Source organism: Eptatretus burgeri, chromosome 16 (assembly GCF_056783735.1).
Source record: "Eptatretus burgeri isolate ZD-2024b chromosome 16, Ebu_testis_v1, whole genome shotgun sequence".
In the NCBI taxonomy this organism is placed as follows: Eukaryota; Metazoa; Chordata; class Myxini; order Myxiniformes; family Myxinidae; genus Eptatretus; species Eptatretus burgeri.
This window is the reverse complement of record NC_140976.1, coordinates 61,602,799-61,627,301: the sequence shown is the minus strand read 5'-3', so window position 1 is coordinate 61,627,301 and position 24,503 is coordinate 61,602,799. Positions and strand designations below refer to the sequence as shown.

Here is a 24,503-nt window from a genome sequence, read left to right as displayed (position 1 = left end):
CTTAGGCTTTCTTTCTCATCTCCGATTTCATCCTCCGCTGACATATATCTGTGAGATAATGCACTGAGCACCTCCTTACAACAGTTCACATGAGATGTCATTGAGGGAACAGCGACGGAAAGCTGAACAAACGAAGCTTTTAACTCCTAACAATCAAATAGTCCACAACACCAACACCGCTAAACGGTTCTAGGATGGCTACCATACTCACCCAACACTGATAACTCCACTTCACCTCCAACGAAGACGAGTGAATAAGACGACAACTGTCAATTCGACCCACGAGTAGCACAGCCCATCTGCAAATGCCACGCCATTGCCAAAAACAGCTGCACTGCCGTCACATGAGCCAGTCAACGGACAGCATCCGACAAAACGCCAGTTTGCCGCAAACAAAACAAGGTGGTGACAAACCAAGCACGATACACAAGAGCACAATCTGAAATTCCACAATTCGTGAAAACACCACCGTGGAGTTCCATCCCCGCTCCCCGCTCCCCGCTTCCATCCCAGGACGTTCACCATCTGCACTACCATCGGAGATTGTGCCACTTTGTTTCAGCAATCTTAAGAGCCGTCACAACCAAATAAGCACAAATGTAGTTTGAAGTTTTAAAAAATTCACCACCACTCAGCTCCTCTCCACACCTGTGGTGATGCTACCTCAAAAAGGCCGTACAAACGCATACTCACAATGAAGTGCCAGACGCATAGCGGGAAGGTCTCCCAAGCGACGGTCCCCCGTGTAGAGGCGAACCAGGCAAATAATGCACGCACGCAAGAATTTCCTACACCAAACACCTTCACACTGGAATCCCAAACGGATACAATGAAAACGCAGGTGCAAGTCACTCGAGGACTTTCTCAAACAAAACAAAATCACAAACTTCGTCAAATGATCACATCACCAATGGTGCAAAGAGTCGGTACAAATACAAGAGCAATGGATGACTATAAGGATGTCACAAGGGTGAGATACGTATCTCACAATCCAAGTTCAAGACGGGAAAGTGAGTAAGAGTCAGGAATGTGACCACAACTGAGAATGAGAAAGCTGAAAGAGTGGAGAGGAAGGAGGGCTCGGTTGATGAGTAGATGATAAATACTAATTAAAATCCCTGATGACTCTTCCTTTTTCCTGTCTGTCATTTTTTTGCTTTTAGGTCTGTCTGTCTGTAACGTCGAGGGATTAGACACAAATATCCACTCTCAAGGTGCCATTAAACCCACCATTGACCCACCTGGTCTTGGCTATAATTTACAAACAAGGTCAAAGTTATTGAACCGAAGACTGATGTCGTGTTGAAGAGCACATCTATTACTAAAAGAGATGTGTGTGTGTGTGTGTGTGTGTGTGTGTGTGTGTGTGTGTGTGTGTGTGTGTGTGTGTGTGTGTGTGTGTGTGTGTGTTCACGAAGCATAACATATTCTCTCTGCTAATATATATATATATATATATATATATATATCTCTCTCTCTCTCTCTCTCTCTCTCTCTCTCTCTCTCTCTCTCTCTCTCTCTCTCTCTCTCTCTCTCTCTCTCTCTCTCTCTCTCTCTCTCTCTCTCTCTCTCTCTCTCTCTCTCTCTCTCTCTCTCTCTCTCTCTCTCTCTCTCTCTCTCTCTCTCTCTCTCTCTCTCTCTCTCTCGCCCTTGCTCTACCCCCTTCCAATACAGTGCAGCATCCTCCTCCCACACCTCTCTTACCTCCTCTCACCCCCCCCCCACTCTCACTCTCCCTCCTCCTCTCTGTCTGTCTCTTCTTCTGTATCTGGATGGTGGTTATGTCCGGGCGGCGTTTGTCTCCAGACGTATTCGAGCAGTGTTTGTCTCTGGATATGTCTGGTAGTGTTTGTCTCTGGGTGGTATTTATAGTATGACTGGTAGAAAATGGATTTCAGACATTATTTTGTTTCCATCTTCACTGTTATTCCATGCAAAAGCATTTTGATGAGACGGTATGAATCGTAATTAATGCTCCACCGCACATCTGCCTTCCCTTCCTCTCACCTCTTGCTGCCTTCCCTTCCCCCACCTCACTCCCCCACCTCACTCCCCCACCCTTCTCTCTCTCCCCCCCCCTCTCAGTATTTCCATCAGCGAAGCAACGAGTGGTATTTGCTAGTTATATTCAAAGCTGAAATCATGTCTGTGGGTCACAAGTGCCTCCCATTCTACAGGCCATGCCTTTCCCTCTCTCTCCCAGCTTCACAAACACCGCCCATGAGCCAGGCCATGCCTTTCCCTCTCTCTCCCAGCTTCACAAACACCGCCCATAAGCCAGGCCATGCCTTTCCCTCTCTCTCCCAGCTTAAGCTTCACAAACACCGCCCATGAGCCAGGCCATGCCTTTCCCTCTCTCTCCCAGCTTCACAAACACCGCCCATGAGTCAGGCCATGCCTTTCCCTCTCTCTCCCAGCTTCACAAACACCGCCCATGAGCCAGGCCATGCCTTTCCCTCTCTCTCCCAGCTTAAGCTTCACAAACACCACCCATGAGCCAGGCCATGCCTTTCCCTCTCTCTCCCAGCTTCACAAACATCACCCATGAGCCAGGCCATGCCTTTCCCTCTCTCTCCCAGCTTCACAAACACCGCCCATGAGTCAGGCCATGCCTTTCCCTCTCTCTCCCAGCTTAAGCTTCACAAACACCGCCCATGAGCCAGGCCATGCCTTTCCCTCTCTCTCCCAGCTTCACAAACACCGCCCATGAGTCAGGCCATGCCTTTCCCTCTCTCTCCCAGCTTCACAAACACCGCCCATGAGCCAGGCCATGCCTTTCCCTCTCTCTCCCAGCTTCACAAACACCGCCCATGAGCCAGGCCATGCCTTTCCCTCTCTCTCCCAGCTTCACAAACACCGCCCATGAGCCAGGCCATGCCTTTCCCTCTCTCTCCCAGCTTCACAAACACCGCCCATGAGCCAGGCCATGCCTTTCCCTCTCTCTCCCAGCTTCACAAACACCGCCCATGAGTCAGGCCATGCCTTTCCCTCCAGCCACCCAGAAACTGCAGCCATCTTTTTCGTTCTTCATAGCTCTGAGGGTTCAAAGGCCTCTGATGTACATTTGAAGACTCAACAACAAGAATAAAGGTTCCGTTTTGAAGAAACAAAGGTACATTTTGATATCTCAAGTGAGGTAATGCATGTTTTGTTCACAGCGATCGTGGCAGCGGTCTAACAGCGGTCACCGCCCAATGAAGGTGTGTTCTCCTTATGTAGAGGAAACTAAATCGTGGTCTTTCATTGAAAAAAAAAACACAAAAAAAAAAACTTTTGTTTGTCGTCCAAATTTTCAAGGCTTATAAACAAACTGATGGACATGTAATGCACACAGTATGTGAAGTAAATAAACATTAGAGGTTATGGAAATTGGCTTGGTCTGTTCTGCACACGTACACTTAAAACAAGTTATGTACACGTACACTTTAAACAAGTTATGTACATGCACACTTAAAACAAGTTATGTACACGTACACTTTAAACAAGTTATGTACATGCACACTTAAAACAAGTTATGTACACGTACACTTCAAACAAGTTATGTACACGTACACTTAAAACAAGTTATGTACACGTACACTTTAAACAAGTTATGTACACGTCCACTTTACACAAGTTATGTACACGTCCACTTTACACAAGTTATGTACACGTCCACTTTAAACAAGTTATGTACACGTACACTTTAAACAAGTTATGTACACGTACACTTAAAACAAGTTATGTACACGTACACTTTAAACAAGTTATGTACACGTCCACTTTACACAAGTTATGTACACGTCCACTTTACACAAGTTATGTACACGTACACTTTAAACAAGTTATGTACACGTACACTTTAAACAAGTTATGTACACGTACACTTTAAACAAGTTATGTACACGTACACTTTAAACAAGTTATGTACATGCACACTTAAAACAAGTTATGTACACGTACACTTTAAACAAGTTATGAACATGCACACTTAAAACAAGTTATGTACACGTACACTTTAAACAAGTTATGTACACGTACACTTTAAACAAGTTATATACACGTCCACTTTAAACAAGTTATGTACACGTACACTTTAAACAAGTTATGTACACGTACACTTTAAACAAGTTATATACACGTCCACTTTAAACAAGTTATATACACGTACACTTTAAACAAGTTATATACACGTACACTTTAAACAAGTTATGTACACGTCCACTTTAAACAAGGTATATACACGTACACTTTAAACAAGTTATGTACACGGACACTTTAAACAAGTTATATACACGTACACTTTAAACAAGTTATATACACGTACACTTTAAACAAGTTATGTACACGTACACTTTAAGCAAGTTATGTACACGTACACTTTAAGCAAGTTATATACACGTACACTTGAAGCAAGTTATGTACACGTACACTTTAAGCAAGTTATATACACGTACACTTTAAACAAGTTATGTACACGTACACTTTAAACAAGTTATGTACACGTCCACTTTAAACAAGTTATGTACACGTCCACTTTAAACAAGTTATATACACGTACACTTTAAACAAGTTATGTACACGTACACTTTAAAGAAATTATTTACTTGTACACTATAAGGAAGTTATTGTTGCATAAACGGTTCAACTAACATTGAGCTTGTCAAGGCGGGAGGTTAAAATCTCACGATGCACCGAATGGTTTTGACTCCTGTGGAGATGTTCCAAATTATGGTGGACAACATGTATGCGGTTGTGAGGAGAAACACAAGAACCTTTGCTCTTTTAAAACCAACGCATTAATTCCCCAAACCACAAACATCCAGGGGAAGATTGACCCACAGAAAGCAATATGACGGTGGGTTGGGCGGGGAGGAAAGAAATGCAATTAATAACTAATTATATGCAATGAGAATGAACGAACTGTGTACTCAATCACAAACGGGAAAGGGAAAAAACCAGGGGACTCAGCTCTGGTGGTAGCAAATGGAAGGATGGGGACAGAGCAGCCACGAGCAGGAGATGAGATGATGAGCAGGATGATGAGGAGATGAAGGCACATGGGCAGGTCGACAAAAAAAGCAGACAGGCAGGCAGGACAACCGCCTCTCCACAAACCTTTTTTCCTCCGAACCCTTTCTCCTCTGTTTTTCCTCAGATGTGTTCTCTACAGAACTCAAAAAAACCTCTCCATGGTGTTCGCTTCAGAACTCTCATCATCCTCAGAACCTTGTCAGCTCCTCCCTTTTCTCTCTGGACAACGCTCCACCCCCTCTAGGTGATCCAAGCTCCTCTCCCTCTTCCTTTTGCAAAGTCTCCCGGCGGACTACACCGGTCGAGGTTTACATAAGGGGCGACACCTACACGCACAATTTCCTTAACCATCATCCCAAACTAATTATGACCATGCACCATCTCCTGTATGGTGCACATTCAAACAAAACATTCCTTAAGCTGATGTGTCCCTATTGATTACTCCGCGATAGGCTAACTACTCGTACATGGATGTGTACTACACTACATGGACGTGGCACATTTGACACGTGGTCAGTTAGAAGTTGCTATAAATGGAAAACGGGTTTTATTTAAATTATTATTTTACCCATATGTGGTTAAAAACCCTGTAGAAATGCCTTTATGGGGAGCGGGCGGTGCAGGGGGGGGGGGTTGTCCGGAGAGACTGGAGTGGGAGAAGGCAGGGGAAGGGGTGAGGTGGGAGGAGGGACTCGGCATTGTCGGGCAACGCCGAGTACTCCTACTAGTTAGACAGTGCTTTCAGACAGTATTGACACTAATTGAATTTTGTCACATTTTGTTGTGCTCCAACCTGAATTAAAAACAGATTTAAAATTTTTTTTTTTGTCACCGATCCACATTTGAGTTTCTCTCAGCGGTTGCTGAGAGAGACTCAAATGAGATTTGTTACCTGCATAGTCTGTGAGCATCAGCTGCGGCTGTATGGACATGTGGCTCGTTTTCCCGACGCTGATCCTGCTCACCAGATTCTCTCGGTGACGGAGCCTCGTGAGTAGAGGAGGCCAATGGGCCGACCAAGTGTCTCGTGGTTGCAGCAGGTTGATCAGCATCTCAAGGAGATGGGGATGGGTCAGGTATCTGCCTGAAGAATACATAATCCTAGCCACCTGAGCTTAGTTGATTAGGTGAGATCGAAATGGTTATTCCCTCCATTGACAGAAGAGAGATGTGGGTGGGTCTTTGTGTGTGTATATATATATATGTATATATATATATATATATATATATATATATATATATATATATATATATATATATATATATATATATATAAAAACGCCGTGTCCAGGGGGTTTAACCGTTACCGGGATGGATGGCCAAATTTCTCCCTTGGAGGCCTCCAGTCGAAACTCTCCGAGATCAATGAGCGCGTGCGGGAAAACAGTTGTGTTGCACCAGAACGGAAAAAAATAGACGGACACAAGCAAATTTAGTTAAATAAATAATAAGTTAATAACAATAATCAAATATGTGCAATGACAATAATTCAAATTATAATAACGAAAGGAAAACGTGAGGGAGGCTAAATCTAATTATAATTGAGGTGCCTCCACACAGACTTAAATACAGACAAGGGGAAAATGAACCAAAAGAAAAATCCCTCCTTCATCCCGGCACTTAGCTTGGTCCAGATGGTCCTTATGGAACGTGGAATCGAGGCACTTCATAGACGAGTCCAACAAAATGGCACCAAGCCGCCTTCTTGCCGCGGGAAGAACATACGTCAGGCATTCCGTGAACAGTAATTAATACCAAGGCTCAGAGACTCCGTGCAGCTTCTTTTCAAGAGCGAATATGCCGACCGTTCCTCTCTTGCACCCGGTCAGTCGTTCACAACGATGGCCCACACGATGAGACGATTTCTGAGGCTCCGTGATGAGGCCACGAGGCACACTCTCCTTCCCTCCTCAAAAGCGTACAACCTTCATGGCTCAGCCGAACCGGCAATGGCCTGCTTAACACGCAAGCCAATTCTCACAGCACATACACGAGAATCGGGCAGTTTTCGTCGTGCCGAGAGCAAAAGCGAGATCCTCCGAGTCCTCTGACTAAAGTCCTCTCCTGACCACGTGCGTCCCCTTGATTATTACTCCACAAACTATCTTCCTCTACCACACTCGAACCAAACTCCTCCTCTGGGGCGTGGCCTGCTTGCACAAAACCTGGGAAGACGGGGCCTCTGCCCGCTTGTGGTTGTTTTTGGTACGTGTTCCCCACCTTTATTGCCGACCTTGGAATACAAAAGGTAGGGAAAGTTCAACGGGGGCAATCACATACTGGGGCAATTAGTCTTAGACCCCACCTAATTGACACCACACTACATCCCTTGTGGTGACAGGTAACAGTTAGGTTCACAGTCTCCCTACTTAATTTACATCGAGGTGTCTCCTACACATCCACGGACCAAGCAATTCTATACGAGCCCAATTACCCTTTTAAATTCCTCCATCTACCCCCACAACCATAACAAAATATATACATATATATATATATATATATATATATATATATATATATATATATATATATATATATATATATATATATATATATATATATATATATATATATATATATGTCACACTTCTCGAAGCGACATAAAAAAAGATAGTACATGAAAGGAACACACAAACAACAACAACCATGACGACAGTAACAACAATTACGTGTTATAAAATATCCTTTTTTCACGCATTTCACTTCATTTTACATCATCATTGAAACTCACAGATAGATATGGAATATGATTGTGTCGTATAACATGTTGACTTTTTGATTAAATCCATCAGCGACGTTATGGATAGGCACAGCTAATCATTCTTTAAAGGAAACACGAAACCGGGTCTGACATAACAAGGACAACAAGGAAATCCAACACAGGTGGAGGCCATTCAGCCCATCATGTCTGCGCGAACACCACACCAACCCAAGATCATTTGAATTAATGAAAGAAAACAAAAAATTTGGTTTGTTTGTTTTTTGTATTTTTTTTTGTTGTATTTTTAATTTTTTCCTTTTCTTCCCCTTGGAGAGGAGGCATGGGCCTGGTTAAAAACACACATCAACCACACAACCCCCCTTAACAAGACCCCCACCAAAAGCACTCCATACACAATCACCCATCAATACTCAAACTACCTAAAAGTCTTATCAACATCCCCATACCCCTCTATCTCCATAACTTCCAGGTACCTATCTAATTCTAATTTAAACTTATCTACTTTTTCTGCTGCCTCTACCTTTCCAGGGAGACCATTCCATGTATTAACTACTCTCTGAGTAAAAGTACCCTGCCTTACTACCGTCTAACTCTCCTCTTCTTTACTCTCAGGCTATGGCCCCTGGTCCTATCACTAACCACTCTCCCAGTGCTATTCCTCAATGGGCCACACTGGTCCTAACCTGTTCTTTTCCCCTGATATATTTAAAGAAATCCTTGCTATGATGTTTAATATTCTTAGCCATGTCCTTCTCATACTCTCTTTTGGCTTGCCGAGTTATTTTCTTAACTTGCCTCTGTTTACTCCGATAATTATATAAATCTAACTCCAGTCCTGTTATTTTAAACATAATAAATGCCTTTTGCTTCTCCTTAATAATGTTCCTTATCTCACTGCTCAACCACCCGGGTCTCTTTCTATTTCTAGTTTTACACCTCATTGGAATGTACTTACTCTGCACTCTACACATTTGCTCCTTGTAGGTTTCCCATTTTTCTGGTGCTGATTGTCCTGTTTTTAGAGTCTCCAAATCTCCATCACTCAATTCTCTCCTCATTCCCTCAAAGTTTGCCTTCCTGAAATGTAATAGTCTTACCTTACTATCCTGAACTCTGACCCTGAACAGAATCTTTGGACACACAATGTTATGGTCACTTGCTCCGAAATGCTCTCTGACCTCCACCTCCTCCACCATATTGGGATCGTTACTTAAAATGAGGTCTAACACTGCACTCCTCCTCGTGGGCTTATCTACAAACTGGGTTTAAAAGGAATCTTGGAATAAAACTAGGAAATCCTCATCTACTCTGCCCTATCCCTGTTCCTCCACCCAATCTATCCCTGGCAAGTTAAAATCCCCCATAATTAATACTCTTCCCTTCCCACATGCCCTTTTGAATTCTTCATGAACTCCTCCTTCCTCCTCTTCCTTCACACCCAGAGCCCTATAAAAGCACAGGAGGAGCCCACCTCGCTATCCACTTTGGCTTCAAGCTCTTCCATCTTATTATTTAAACTCCTGCCATTGGTATAGAATATATTTAACTTTTCCCTTCCTGAAATTCTATTTTCCTGCCTGGCCTTACTCATCCCAATTACATCATCAGTTCCTTCCTTTATGGCTTCCCCACCTCCGCTGACCTAAAAAAGCCTGAATTCCTTCCTCAATTCCCACTGCAAACCTTGCTGCCCCCTTTTCTATTTAACATACGGCCATCATTCCGGAAACACTCCCTTTGTCCCCTAAATGATTCCCACTGCTTCCGAAATGTAAAACCTTCCTCCCTACACCATTCTTCCAGCCATTGGTTGACGTCTATTGCTCTGCTCATGATTTCTATATTGTTTCCTAATCCTGGGACAAACCCAGAAAACATGACCTCACAACCCTTTGCTTTCAGCCGCTTACCCAATATCCTGTATCTATTTTTCAAAACCTCTGAGTAAACTTTCCCTACATCATTCACACCTCGGTGTACCACAACCAACTTCTTCCTGCCGTTACCCGATACAATATTGTTTACCCTTCCTTCAATGTCCCAAACTCCCCCTCCTTCAAAACTACACAGAATTCTGTGTCTACAATCCTTCCTGCAGAATGAAGAATCAGCATATTTAATAATCTCATCACCCACAAAAACTGTCTCCCATACCTCATTTCTACCAATTTATATTGCTGCACCTCCACCAGTGCCCTCCCCCATTTCACCGTCACCACTGCCTGCCCCCGTTGCACCGTCACCACTGCCCTCCCCCGTTGACCGTCACCGCCCCCGTTGCACTGTCACCACTGCCCTCCCCCGTTGACCGTCACCGCCCCCGTTGCACTGGCACCACTGCCTGCCCCCATTGACCGTCACCGCCCCCGTTGCACCGTCCCCACTGCCCTCCCCCGTTGCACCGTCACCACTTCCAATATCCTCAGCAACCTCACTCCACAACCGTAACCAAGTATTATCTACAAATTTCTCACATTCTGCTACTTGCTGCAAATTATCGATGCGTTCCTTCAACCCGGTAATAACCTTCCTCAAGTGGACGATTTCCTCAAACTTCCTACAACAATAAGAAACCTCTGCTTCCCCATTGTTGACGTGGCCCACATTGAGCAACTGTGACATTTTACGTCCTCCTCTTCCTTTCTCCTTCGCTCTCTATTTATAACCTTCTTCACCCCCATACTCCCAAGGCCCCAACTGACTTCACGCTAAACTTATCACGAGGCCTCGCCCTGCTTCTTTCAATAAACTAACTCAACTACCCGCTAAAACTGTTATGAACACAACACGAAAAAAATAAGTACAGTTCCACAGCCCCTGACACAAATGTCGATAACAAAATACACAAAACGTTTTAGGACTGGAAACTTAGCTTTCGAGGGCCTGAAAGGAGAGCTCGCCACCCAGTCGTCCTCATGCGCCGATCCCCGAACCGGAAGTCCGGAAGTGACCTAGGTCTTTCTTTCTATTTTTGTCCTCATTGACCTATGTCATAGATATAAAACATCTCACAAAACTTCCCATAAAGATAGGCCTTTTGAGCCGAGACTTTGGAGTGAAATAAAAAGACCTCACAAAAGACATTATGGGGTCAATATGTTTGGTGAAAGGTAAATAAAGAAGCGCGTGCTAAGTGTTCAGAGGGAGCGTAAGGAGTTACATTTTCAAACATCTAAAACCATCAATGGATTATATTATGCACAATGCTGGATTCAAAATTTTGTCCCTTGATAAGTGAACCAAAATAGAATGAAGCAAGATCATGAGTATGAGTGTATGACAGATCAAGGGAGTGTGCGTTCCCTTGATGTCACCACAGGACATTTTGGTTCCTTCCCTGAAAAAAAATGCACAAGAGCTATGAGATCGACTCAAGTGTGGGTAAAATTGCACTCAACTGTTTGATTTCATTACAACATTCATTGCATATTTTCATCATGGGATGTTAACCTGTGAAACCACTCAAAGGTGGGTTTGAGAAAAGGGGGTGGGGGGGGGCACGAGTGTAATTTGTTGAGATGTCGTTAGTTCTCCCTCTCGCATCATGTTACACTCTTACTTTGCCAAGCTCCATGAATCATGCTTTGCTGTATGTTTACGTAAGCTTACCCTCACCAAATCTAGCAAGCATAAGTCTGTCCAACTTTCAAAAGTTGTTTATTTTAAACTACATCTAAAATAAAGCTGGAAGGATGGCCGACAGGAACACACACTCACCTCTAAGTTACCCATTCTGGATTAGAATCCCGACCCGGCTATAAACTGTCATCCCAGTGTTTCATAGGCAGGGTGATTCATCAATGTGTGTGTGTGTGTCTTCCCTCGGATGGATGTTAAACTGGACATCTGGTCTGCCAGGATTTGTTGCTGGATTCCACGGTGTCCTCCGCGAAGACTGGGCGAGCTATCACCGACACCCCGAACAAATTAACCTGACCTCCTCTGTGGGAGTGGTGACCCATCCAGGAGTGAAACCCCAGCCAAGAAACTGCTAAATGGCAGGACTGACGCTCTGTCTGGATTATGGTTCATGATTGATTTAAAAACAGTAAAATGACAAATAACATGCTCTAGAGTCTAGATCCGACCTGGAAAGCAATTAGTTTGAACAGTTTAGTGAGTAATAAAAATAAAACTTTGGGACAGGAGGGACAGTAACAAATTCTCAACTCCTGCATCAAAACTTTGGCTTTTGGGGCTGAACTGATCAGACGTTAACTATAGCCACGCGACATTGTTGGTGTGATCCAGACACGAGATATGGTGTTGGAACACGTAAGAACAATAATTTTTTTGGTTCAACGCTTATGCATGTCGGACATGGCATTCAACCACCAGTAAACGTCCAGGCATCTCAATTCCTTCGTTGTACTAACAGGATAGCCAGATTCATTTGCCAAATGACAATGATAGGTTTTATCAACTGAAGGTTCACAAAGCTATGCTAACTGACTTGGGAAGTAGAGAAAAGCTGATGCTTTCAGAATTATCCATTGGTCGGAAGAAGAGGACCTCAAGAGGACCTACTTCTTGCACACGAGGACCTTAGGAGGACCTATGAATGATTAACACACAAAAGTGTGTGCTTCGCTAAGCTTCCCACAATGGTTAGCATACCTTAGCCAACGCTCGGTTGATAAATCTTATCATTCTAACGTTGTCTGCCATGATGCAAACCAACACTAAGCTTGGCAGTCTTGTATTCCTTCGAAATACAAGTTTCATGGTCTTGTCATTTAGAAAATTGATCAAAGTACAGTACACGTATCCAGTTAAAATTTCAATGTGTATAGAGCAAAACACTGTAAGTCATATATAGATGAATGGAATTAATAAATCACAACATTTGTTGATTTGGATGGCCGATACTCTTAAATGTTGGTGCAGCCGAAGCAGTTTATCTTGTCTCCTGATGTATTTCTGCGGGTTCAGGGACTCAACATACATTGTTCCAACGGTTGTAGTTACCTGTCCAACGTCTAATCAATAGTGAACAGGACGGAAGTCGCACCGGTGGTTCCTCATCAGATGGCTAGAAAAGAGGAATAACAAATATCAGCTGCAAGTTAAGTCACATTATTTATCAATCGGGCTGATTGTTCCTAACGAGGTGAGGCTCGCCTCCTTCCACCTGGCTTGCCTTGAAGGATGCATTGCGGTGAACAGATGTACAAATGAGGAGCAAGAAAATCCAAGTACTGATGAAGTTCAAACCCAATGGAGGAATGCTTCCGAGGCAAGCCTATTGAGCAGAAAGCAAACATTATCAAGTGATGGGGGGCATTGGAAGCGGCTTTGTTGAGAACGAGGAAGGATGAGTCGTAAAGTTATGTTTTCAAGGCAAGGAAGACTTTTCAGCATGTCACTTTGTCCCGCACAGACTCCTATAGTTCTACCTTTCCATTCTGCAAGACATGAAGCCACTCAATTCACCTTGAATTGTGAAGCCAAACACAATTTTAATAATTATTGATTAATGTAGAAACAGGTTGTGCGAAGAAATGAATATTGCGGACAGGTAGGAGGAAACACAAAGACAAGGTGAAAAGGTTGTTCGAGGACAATGATTCATGCAGGTGCGTGGAAGGCAATGAGGATAGAGCCATGATACAAATTTAAGTCAGCAAGATGAGAGATACAGTCAAGACAAAGTGATGGACAAAAAAAAGCTTCCATGAAAACAAAACAGCGAGATATGATCGCATCAACTAAGCTGAACCACTATGGTGGGGTCGGCTGGAAGGATGGCCGAGACTCGAGAGGTATGCACACTTACCTCTGGAGCCATATAGCTTGGGTTCGAATCCTGACCCACTGTTTCACAGGCAGGGCGATTCATCAATGTGTGTGCCGTCCCTCGGATGGACATTAAACGGGAACCCTGTCTGCCTGCATGAGTCGGTGGACGTTAAAGATTGCATGGTGTCCTTCACGAAGAGGAGGCGTGCTATCGCTGGTACCATGAACAACTTACAGGGGGCACTGCAACAGCGGCATAGCCACGTTCCTGTTCCTGGCAATGATGTAACCAGCAGCCACAGGCTGCACATGAAATGAATGAATGAACACGGTGGGATGAACATGCCATTATTGTCATTATTATCACGAGCACAATCATAATTTACCAATCTCTGTTGAGTCAAATATTCACCTTTAGGGTTTTAAACCCTGTAGTACCATTTTGTTTACCCCATGTAGCCTGCCCCATCCTTCTCCCTTCCACAGATCTCTTTTTGTCTTTGTTCCCCACTATTTTGTGCTCCCCCCTCTTGTCTCCTGCCTTGTTATATGTTTCTGTGCATTAACTCTTACACAAGCCTCGACATGGTATACACAAAAGGGGGGTGGTCACTATAGGAGAGGGAAGGGGTGGTATGATGTGGTAGGAGGTAAGTATGAGAGGAGGGTTTTTCAACTTGCGTTTGGTAGTGGGACTTGTGGAGAATGGGGGGAATAGTACAGGATTGAATGAAATGAGGTACGTTAATGCAGCATGCGGAAACCGCCGTGAGATATCGATGGGGGTGGAGAGGGGAGGGAATTTGGGAGAAGGTAAGCATGAGGAGAGGTGGAGGGAAAGCGGTGTGATGGGAAGAGAATGCAGTGTGAGAGGAAGGGAAGAAAGGGAAGGCAGCATGAGGGGAACGGAAGGGAAGCAGCGCAAGGGAATGGGAAAGCAGCGTGAGGGGAGAGGAAGGGAAGGGCGATAAAATGTGCCCAAACAGCAACATTTTCTTTTTAACCACCGGGTTGTATATAAAACCAGGTTGGAGCATTTAAAACTCAATCTATGTACCTGGCTGCATGCATGCATGCTCGCACATGCATGCTCGCACATGCAGCGACCTTTGCACCCAGTCGGCTCACTCCGAATCTGATTCGTACATGCCACAGTACACTCAACAAAGGAGGAGGAGTGGGGGAGCAGGGGGAGGGGGGCAGAGAGGAAGGGGTCAGAGAGGGAGAGAGGGGGTGGGAGAGAGGGAGAGGGGTGGGATAGGGGTGGGAGAGGCAGACGGGTGAGAGAGGGAGAGGGGTGAGAGATGGAGAGGGAAGAGTGCAGAGGGGGGGGAGAGGAGAGGTGGGGGATTCCGGCAGATGTGGCTGCCAGTTTAACGTCCATCCGAGAGATGACACATGCACTAATGAATCACCCCGCCTGTGAAACACCAGGATGACAGTTTATAGCCGGGTCAGGATTCAAATCCAGGCTATACTGTTTAGAGCAAGCATGCATACCTCTCGGCTATCCTGCCATGATGTGGCGATTGATTGCTTTTTAACTGAAAACATTTTGTAATCATTGTAATGATCTAATTTATTTTGCCTTTTTAAAACTGGAGATGTAACCATGGACAACCGCACTGTAGTATCACCATCAAAGCTTGTCGAGATTGAAGCTGGAAGAGCGCTTCAAGCAAGCACTCCAATGACACGGTTGAAGAAACTTTCAAAAACAAAACATTTCATTTGTTACATGTATTTATCTATGCCGAAGTGATGGGTCATATTATGAAAGAGAATTGTACAAAAAGGTGAAACGTGGTGTAAAATTAAATTGCACATTTTCAGTGAGCTAGCCACCGATGAGGTGCGAGAACAATGCGGGGCCAATGCAGGTGAGTAGCCCCTGAACTTTGTTCAAGTTGATCGATATACAGTATTCAGTGACAGTGCAAATATTGAAGAGCGCTCACGAAGTGGCTTAAGCACTCAAGGAAGCACTCCAAAAAAACGGTTGATAAGATACGGCTGGCTTGGCAAGCGAATAGCAATCGCTGATCTGTCATATTAAACACCCCCCAAATGCCCAAAATGTGAAACTATGTCCGAATTGGACAAATTTACACTTTTTTTTAGCAGTTGCAACTGCTACTCAGTTCAATTCCAAAGCAAAAGTTTTGTAATTCGGCTTAGTTGAACAGATTCTAGGGGTTATGGCATCTGCAGAAATGAAATAAAGTCACGAACATTGGCGTCTCCAGGCATTTTTAAGAACTTCAATGTATTTAGTGATTTGTCGGAATGATGATCAGGCATCTGATGATATAAGTGAGGAAAGTGAAAAAACAAACATCTATCATTAAGAAATTGTTGCGGCCCATTCCAAGTCAAGGTATTGTTGAGCAGGCCAAAAAAAATAGCGGCGTAAGACTCTTGCGAGCTGACAAAGGGCTGACCAAGATGGTGTGGCGCCATCTTGGATTTTCGTGATGAGCACCCTCTACATTATCTTCAAAAGGGGTGTTTAAATTAAACCAAACACCCAATTTTCTTTCATGCAACACGTTTGTGTTCCCGTAGTATGTACGCAAAGTTTGGGACCGCTAGGTTTCATGGTTTTGGAGTTATGGAGGAGAAAGACGAACGGACACACATTGACATATATATATATATATATATATATATATATATATATATATATATATATATATATATATATATATATATATATATATATATATATATATATATATATATATTGTTGCGGGCCAGGGGGTAGGGAGAGAATGACCACTAGGTGGGGGAAGCTATGTCGGTTCCCACCAGACTCCCCAGAATTGTAGGCCGTCACACACGGATAATTCCGTGACGCGGCGGGTCGCTTAACCGACCATGGATGCCAATAAATCAACCGCGTGACCTAGGGTCCTCCCGTCTATTGGTTAATCGGGTTACCTAATTAATCAAGTGGTTTAATTACTGGGTAAACACGCCCTCAGTACGCCTTGTCCGAACCAGATCACTTTACCGGATCGGATGCAGCTGAGCGACACTGCCAAGGATGTACCGGCTAAAAGGAACGGATCGTTGGGAATAAAGTCCCGGCTAAACTTGGATTCGGACCATGCTGGATCAATGGAAGAAAAGACAAAAACGAGCAGGGAACATTCCTAATAATAATAATAATAATTTATTTACAAGCAGGCGAGGAAAGCTCTGTGGCACAGTGAAGATTTATTGGGGTGTGTTGTGCAGAGATAGAAAGAAGCGTGGGGTGCGACAATAAACAGGCAACTTACAAAAGGGGAATACAGAGCAGACTTGACGTGAAGATAATAACAATAACAATGATAATAATCTTCTACAGTCTTACTTAAGCAGACAGGCGCAAACACACACACACACACACACACACACACACACACACACACACACACACACACACACACACACACACACACACACGCACAGACACAGAACCCGATGAAGAGGGACTTTTGCAACCGGGGGGGGGGGGGGGCGGGGTTTAGGCTATGATCTTGGTACCTGTGCACCCGATGGCACGACGTTCCCCCGATATGTTTCGGGGGGGGATGCTCCGGGGTGTGGTACCCGACAGTGGGCACGTTGCCTCTGGCCCAAGCCGCACGTGTGGAGACTGTGCTCGTGAAGGAGTTTGAGTGGAGAAGGGGCAGAGTCCAGAGGGCGAGGGTGGAGCAGTGGGCAGGATCGGGTAGGCGGGTGGGGTCAAGGTGGTGTAGGCGGAGACGAGGAGGCAGAGTCGAGGAGCAGGAGGTGGGTCATGGCGGTGTCGTCGTGGGCGGACACGAGGAGGCGGAGATGAGAAGCAGGAAACCACAGACCGTCCCGGCAAGAGGGACTGCCCCGACCTTTATAAGGCCCGCAGCTCAAGGGGGAGGGGCCATGCGGAATCCAAAAGTCATCACCCGAATCAGGCACTCCGATTGGCGCTGACCTCTCACGTGGCCCGCCAGCTTGGGCCCGAAACCGCCTCACTCCATTTCCGGCAAGGCCATCTCAAACAGTGGCAATATTGCACTCCAAACCCACGAGCTGACATGAATCGCCCACACCGAAATTGGCACGTGAATCATCCTGCAAAAACCCCCGGGCGACCGGTCAAGGGTGCCGCATGCACGCTCGGGCGTTTGACCAGCGTCGATCAACGCGCTCGTTCCATGCATGCCAACGTGGCCCGCACTGTACATTCCCTGGCTCGATCGCAGCCTCGCTGGCTGCAGAGACGAGAAGACGTTCACCATCCGTGGAGAATCCACCGCTGCCAGCGAAGACCGAAGGTACATCGCTATGGATAAATCCATGCACGTTTCACGAGCGGCATACGTGTCTGCTTTCGAGCACATTCCAGATAGTGCGAGCGGTTCCGCCATTACGCACGTGGCCGGCGCTCGCGTTCACACGACTCCGCTAGCGTGTGCGCGGGGCGAACACCGATATGTGTCGGGTATTGAGGTTAAACAAAGAACAAGCCGCTTCTACCCGCACACTCGTATCCTGCCCAACATGGCGTGGAGTCGGCTTTATCGGCCTCGGTACGTGTTTCGTGCGGCGTGGATCGTCGTGCTGTGAACACTCCAACACGCTGTGGTAAACGAGACGAGGGGCAAGCGGGGCAGAGGGTACCGTGGATCGTCGTGCTGTGAAAAACACCATTTGTGCAGCCTCTTAAGAGGTATTGTCCACATGCCTTATTAATGAAATTGGCAATTCCCCCCAGTTTACAGCGAAGGCGCATGTTGCTGATTTACCTCAGGAATAATCAGAAAAGAAGAAGAGTGGGGATGAAATGAAAGAGAAAATGATTTAAGCAACCCTAGCTATTAGATCATCGCAACGCACTCCCTTGTTGTCCCACTAAACAAAAGGAAGGGGACTATCTACACGTATAATAATGGAATAACTGTCTTGGGACACCTATCTGTTGTATGCATGCGGTTCCGAGAACCGCAACAATACGCACGCATGCACGCACAATTATAAAACCTTCTCTTCCGCTGTGCGAGGAGACGGGCTAACTCGGGTGAAGTCGATGATGTGCCCTCGGAAATCCCCACGCTTACCACCGAAAGCTAAGTTGAAAGATTTTGAGTTAAAAAATTTCCCCCCATCTTGACACATGTGACCCTAAGTACCCACCCTCTGGGACAGGAATCAAAGTGACCCTAAGTACCCACCCTCTGGGACAGGAATCAAAAAAATCGTTGCAAATTTTATGCATCTCCCAATGTTGATTGCATATACAAAGTTTCAATAAAAAATGAAATCAATTTTTCAATGTTTTAAAATGCGCCCATAAATTGTATTTTTCGGTATTTGACCTTTCGACCCCACCCCAGGGGTTGGGCCAAAAATTATACTGCTCTCTCACCTTTTTGCCATGTGGTGATCACAACTATCAAGTTGGGTGAATTTATGTCCAACTGGTCAGGAGGAGATAGCATAAAGGACAGACAGACAGACAGAACTGATTACAATATCGCCATGCTTTTGTTTTTTTTTCCAAAAAGCGTGGGGATATCAATTTATGACTCTTATTAATCACAGCACGTTGTTTCAAAGGAATACCAACTGCAGCACGGTGATATCATGGAATATCAACTACAGCACGGTGATATCATGGAATATCAACTACAGCACGGTGATATCATGGAATACCAACTACAGCACGGTCATATCATGGAATATCAACTACAGCATGGTGATATCATGGAATATCAACTACAGCATGGTGATATCATGGAATATCAACTACAGAATGGTGATATCATGGAGTATCAACCACAGCATGTTGATATCATGGAATATCAACCACAGAAAGTTTATACCATGAAATGTCAACCACAGCACGTTGTCACAATGGAATACCAATCACAGCACATTGATAGTTGAATATGAGACCACAGCACGTTGTTACAATGGAATATCAACCACAGCACATTATTAGTGGAATATCAACCACAGCATGTTGATATCATGGAGTATCAACCACAGAAAGTTTATATCATGGAATGTCAACCACAGAACGTTTATACCATGAAATGTCAACCACAGCACGTTGTCACAATGGAATACCAACCACAGCACATTATTAGTGGAATATCAACCACAGCACATTATTAGTGGAATATCAACCACAGAACATTATTAGTGGAATATGAACCACAGCACATTATTAGTGGAATATCAACCACAGAACATTATTAGTGGAATATCAACCACAGCATGTTGACATCATGGAATATCAACCATAGCACATTGAGAGTGGAATGTCAACCACAGCACGTTGATAGAGGAATGTCAACCACATCACGTTGATAGAGGAATGTCAACCACAGCACGTAGATAGTGGAACATCAGTCACAGCACGTTGTTAGTGGAATATCAGTCAGAGCACCTTGTTTGTGGAATATCAGTCAGAGCACGTTGTTTGTGGAATATCAGTCACAGCACGTTGTTCATGGAATATCAGTCACAGCACGTTGTTAGTGGAATATCAGTCACAGCACGTTGTTTGTGGAATATCAGTCACAGCACGTTGTTCGTGGAATATCAATCACAGCACGTTGTTAGTGGAATATCAGTCACAGCACATTGATATCATGGTGTATCAGTCACAGCACGTTTCTCATGGAATATTATCAATCACAGCACGGTGTTAGTGGAATATCAGTCACAGCATGTTGTTTGTGGAATATCAATCACAGCACGTTGTTAGTGGAATATCAGTCACAGCACGTTGTTAGTGGAATATCAGTCACAGCACATTGTTTGTGGAACACCAATCACAGCATGTTGTTCGTGGAATATCAGTCACAGCACATTGATATTATGGTGTATCAGTCACAGCACGTTGTTCGTGGAATATCAGACACAGCACATTGTTTGTGGAACACCAATCACAGCATGTTGTTCGTGGAATATCAATAACAGCACGTTGTTAGTGGAATATGAGTCACAGCACATTGTTAGTGGAATATCAGACACAGCACGTTGTTCGTGGAATATCAGTCACAGCACATTGTTAGTGGAATATCAGTCACAGCACATTGTTTGTGGAATATCAGTCACAGCACATTGTTTGTGGAACACCAATCACAGCATGTTGTTAGTGGAATATCAGTCACAGCACATTGCTATCATGGTGTATCAGTCACAGCACGTTTCTCATGGAATATCAGTCACAGCACATTGTTTGTGGAATATCAGTCACAGCACGTTGTTAGTGGAATATCAGTCACAGCACATTGTTTGTGGAATTTCAATCACAGCACGTTGTTATGAAGGAATATCAGTCACAGCATGTTCTTTTGTTTGGAATATCAATCACAGCACGTTGCTATGAAGGAATATCAGTCACAGCACGTTATTTTGAAGGAATATCAATCACAGCACATTGTTTGTGGAATATCAGTCACAGCATGTTGTTTGTGGAATATCAGTCACAGCATGTTGTAAGTGGAATATCAATCACAGCAAGTTGTTCGTGGAATATCAGTCACAGCATGTTGTTCGTGGAATATCAGTCACAGCACATTGTTTGTGGAATATCAATCACAGCACGTTGTTATGAAGGAATATCAGTCACAGCACATTGTTTGTGGAATATCAATCACAGCACGTTGTTATGAAGGAATATCAATGATAGTACGTTTTTAGTGGAATATGAGACCACAGCTCATTGATACAATGTGATATCAATCACAGCACATTGTTATGAAGCAATATCAATCACAGCACGTTTTTATGAAGGAATATCAATCACAGTACGTTTTTAGTGGAATATGAGCAAAAGCACATTGATACAATGTGATATCAATCACAGCACGTTGTTATGAAGGAATATCAATCACAGCACGTTTTTAGTAGAATATGAGACCACAGCACATTGATACAATGTGATATCAATCACAGCACGTTTTAATGAAAGAATATCAATCACATCACGTTTTTAGTAGAATATGAGAAACACAGCACATTGATACAATGTGATATCAATCACAGCACGTTCTTAGTGGAATATGAGCCCACAGCACATTGATACAATGTGATATCAATCACAGCACGTTTTTAGTGGAATATGAGACCACAGCACATTGAAACAATGTGATATCAATCACAGTACATTTTTAGTGGAATATGAGACCACAGCACATTGATACAATGTGATATCTATCACAGTACATTTTTAGTGGAATATGAGATACAATGTGATATCAATCACAACACGTTTTTATGAAGGAATATCAATCACAGTACTTTTTTCGTAGAATATGAGACCACAGCACATTGACACAATGTGATATCAATCACAGCACGTTTTTAGTGGAATATGAGACCACAGCACATTGATACAATGTGAGATCAATCACAACACGTTTTTAGTGGAATATGAGACCACAGCACATTGATACAATGTGATATCAATCACAGCACGTTTTTAGTGGAATATGAGACCACAGCACATTGATACAATGTGATATCAATCACAGCACGTTTTTAGTGGAATATGAGACCACAGCACATTGATACAATGTGATATCAATCACAGTACGTTTTTAGTGGAATATGAGACCACAGCACATTGATACAATGTGATATCAATCACAACACGTTTTTATGAAGGAATATCTTTTTTAGTGGAATATGAGATACAATGTGATATCAATCACAACACGTTTTTATGAAGGAATATCAATCACAGTACTTTTTTAGTAGAATATGAGACCACAGCACATTGACACAATGTGATATCAATCACAGCACGTTTTTAGTGGAATATGAGACCACAGCACATTGATACAATGTGATATCAATCAAAGCACGTTTTTAGTGGAATATGAGACCACAGCACATTGATACAATGTGATATCAATCACAGCACGTAGATATAATTCAATATTAATAACAGCACATTGTTACAAACACAGCACGTTATCGTAATTAAACATTAATACAAACACCGATATAACGGACAATTCATCACATCACACATCGTCACAATGGGATATGTTAATCACAGCTCGTTGTGACGTACAATATCAAAGAAGGGACTTTGTTATACAACGAACAATGACCCACAGCACGTTATTACAATGACCCAGAAAGCACAACACGTTACAATGAACAAATCACAGCACGTTGTTACAAAGGAACACGAACCCACAGCACACGTTGTTATAATTCGGATTTGAGAGGCAACGCGAACTAGAGGGGGGAGAAGAAACTGACCAGGGTCAGATCGACGGTGAAAATGGGTGAGAGGGGCTCCAAGGCGATCATGTCGTATCTCTTCTCTTCCCGTCACTCCCTCCTTCCCTCTTCCTATCCTCTCCGCCTTGTGCCCCTTGCCCCCTCCTACTACTCCTCCTCCTTTCCTTCTTTCCTCTTCTCCTTCTCCACAGAGCCCTTTAACCCACATCTCTCCCTTACCTCCCGACCTGTTCTCTCCCCTCTTTGTTTATCTTCCTAGAGATCCTTACTTTGCATTGTTTGCTTTTTCATTCACTCCTTTGTCTTCGGTGTATCCGTTAAAATCATACACTTGTAAAGCCTATTCACCTTACGTGCTTACGTAATAAACAGATTCACCCCGAAAGGTGAGGGTATAAAGTATGAGTCCACTGAAATCACTGCCAAGATTTCTCAAATCACGATTTCAAACAGAAATTTGTCATATTATTCAACATTCCCCCACCCCGGTTGTGAACAGTTCAGGTTTTATATCCCACTGATAGCCCCGATCTGGATCCGGACCAGAACCAAAATCGAATCGACTCGTTCTCATCACTCACCCAACTCATCCACCAAGTTTTGTCATAACCTGCACACAACCTTTCCAGATATTGTGCTGTATATAGTATTTGGTCCCATCTCTCAATGGTGAAGAATTACTGAAGACATTAAAAAAAAAATTCTCGTATCCGAATCCATATCTTCACCAAAATCGAATCGTTTTGTCCTTGTCTCACACCCAACCGGTCAACCAAGTTTCTTCCGAATCGATCTACAACTTTTTGAGATATCCTGCTCATAGACAGACACACAAATAAAAACAATGTCACCCGCAGGGTGACCTGTATCTTGCCAAAAGGTGACCACGTGTGACTTCTTTAAGGTCACACTGAGGTGAACAGAGCTGCTATCCACCAGGAGCGACCCCTTGAGGAATATCTGCCTACGAGAGATTCCGATGAGAATCGTTCTACAGAGTAACCATGAAAATATGCGTTTGCCTCATAACGTCACCAAATGACGTCATAATGTCTCAAGCTTGACATATCTAGAAAGCACTCATCGAGGTGTTCAATTTGAGGTACTACACGATATGGTTCCTAAAACTTGAAAATTTGACCTTGGGGTCAAATATGTTTGACCTGAGGCGCTAACCATGAAGGTCAAGGCCAATCGCCACCAAAAATTAATCAGCTGAGCACCAGACCATGAACTATATTCCCATGAAGTTTGAAGACGATCCGATCAAAATTACTCAAAAAATAAGGGTTTCGTCGACTTCCCTGATTTGCAACAGAGTGACCTTGACCTTTGACTTTGACCTTCAAAATTTTGTGCACTGAAAGGGACCTCTATAGGCCTCTGATATGCGAAGTTACAAAAATTTCCAATGATAACTGTGCTCTGCAGAATTTTTTATACGTGATTACAGACAAACAAACAAACAAACAAACAAAAAAAAAACATACAAGCTGACTAACATATCTTGCAAAAACTTCATTTTGGCAATATAACAAACAAACAAACAAACACAAAGAAGACATCGTACGGAGCATGATACTTGCAAAAGCCATAAAATACATTTAAATGTAAAAATAATTTTTGGTTGAATTCAGTGAAACTGATACTCTTCAATTTGCAAATCCTGTTCAAATTTCAAGTCAATCAGATGAAATTTTAGTCGTGCGGAAATTTCACCCAAATTAGTGACCTTTGGCCTATTATGAGCTTTTGGCCAATGTTGACGTAAAAATAATTGGTGGTAGAATTC

The 24,503-nt window shown here is 43.6% G+C and overlaps 1 protein-coding gene across 7 annotated transcripts in view; it reads right to left on the bottom strand.

Moving 5' to 3' along the window:
- The window catches only part of CLIP1 (CAP-Gly domain containing linker protein 1), a 128,710-nt gene extending 105,866 nt beyond the window's left edge, over nucleotides 1-22,844 (bottom strand). For 4 of the 7 annotated variants that reach the window (XR_015052432.1, XM_085859716.1, XM_085859723.1 and 1 more), the window contains exon 1: nucleotides 22,730-22,844. The gene's annotated coding sequence lies outside the window, so the exon portion shown is untranslated. Of the gene's footprint in view, nucleotides 1-211; nucleotides 368-22,729 lie in introns of those variants that run through there. The other 3 variants (XM_085859720.1, XM_085859721.1, XM_085859717.1) reach the window with 3 other exon arrangements.
- Nucleotides 22,845-24,503: the final 1,659 nt, after the last annotated feature.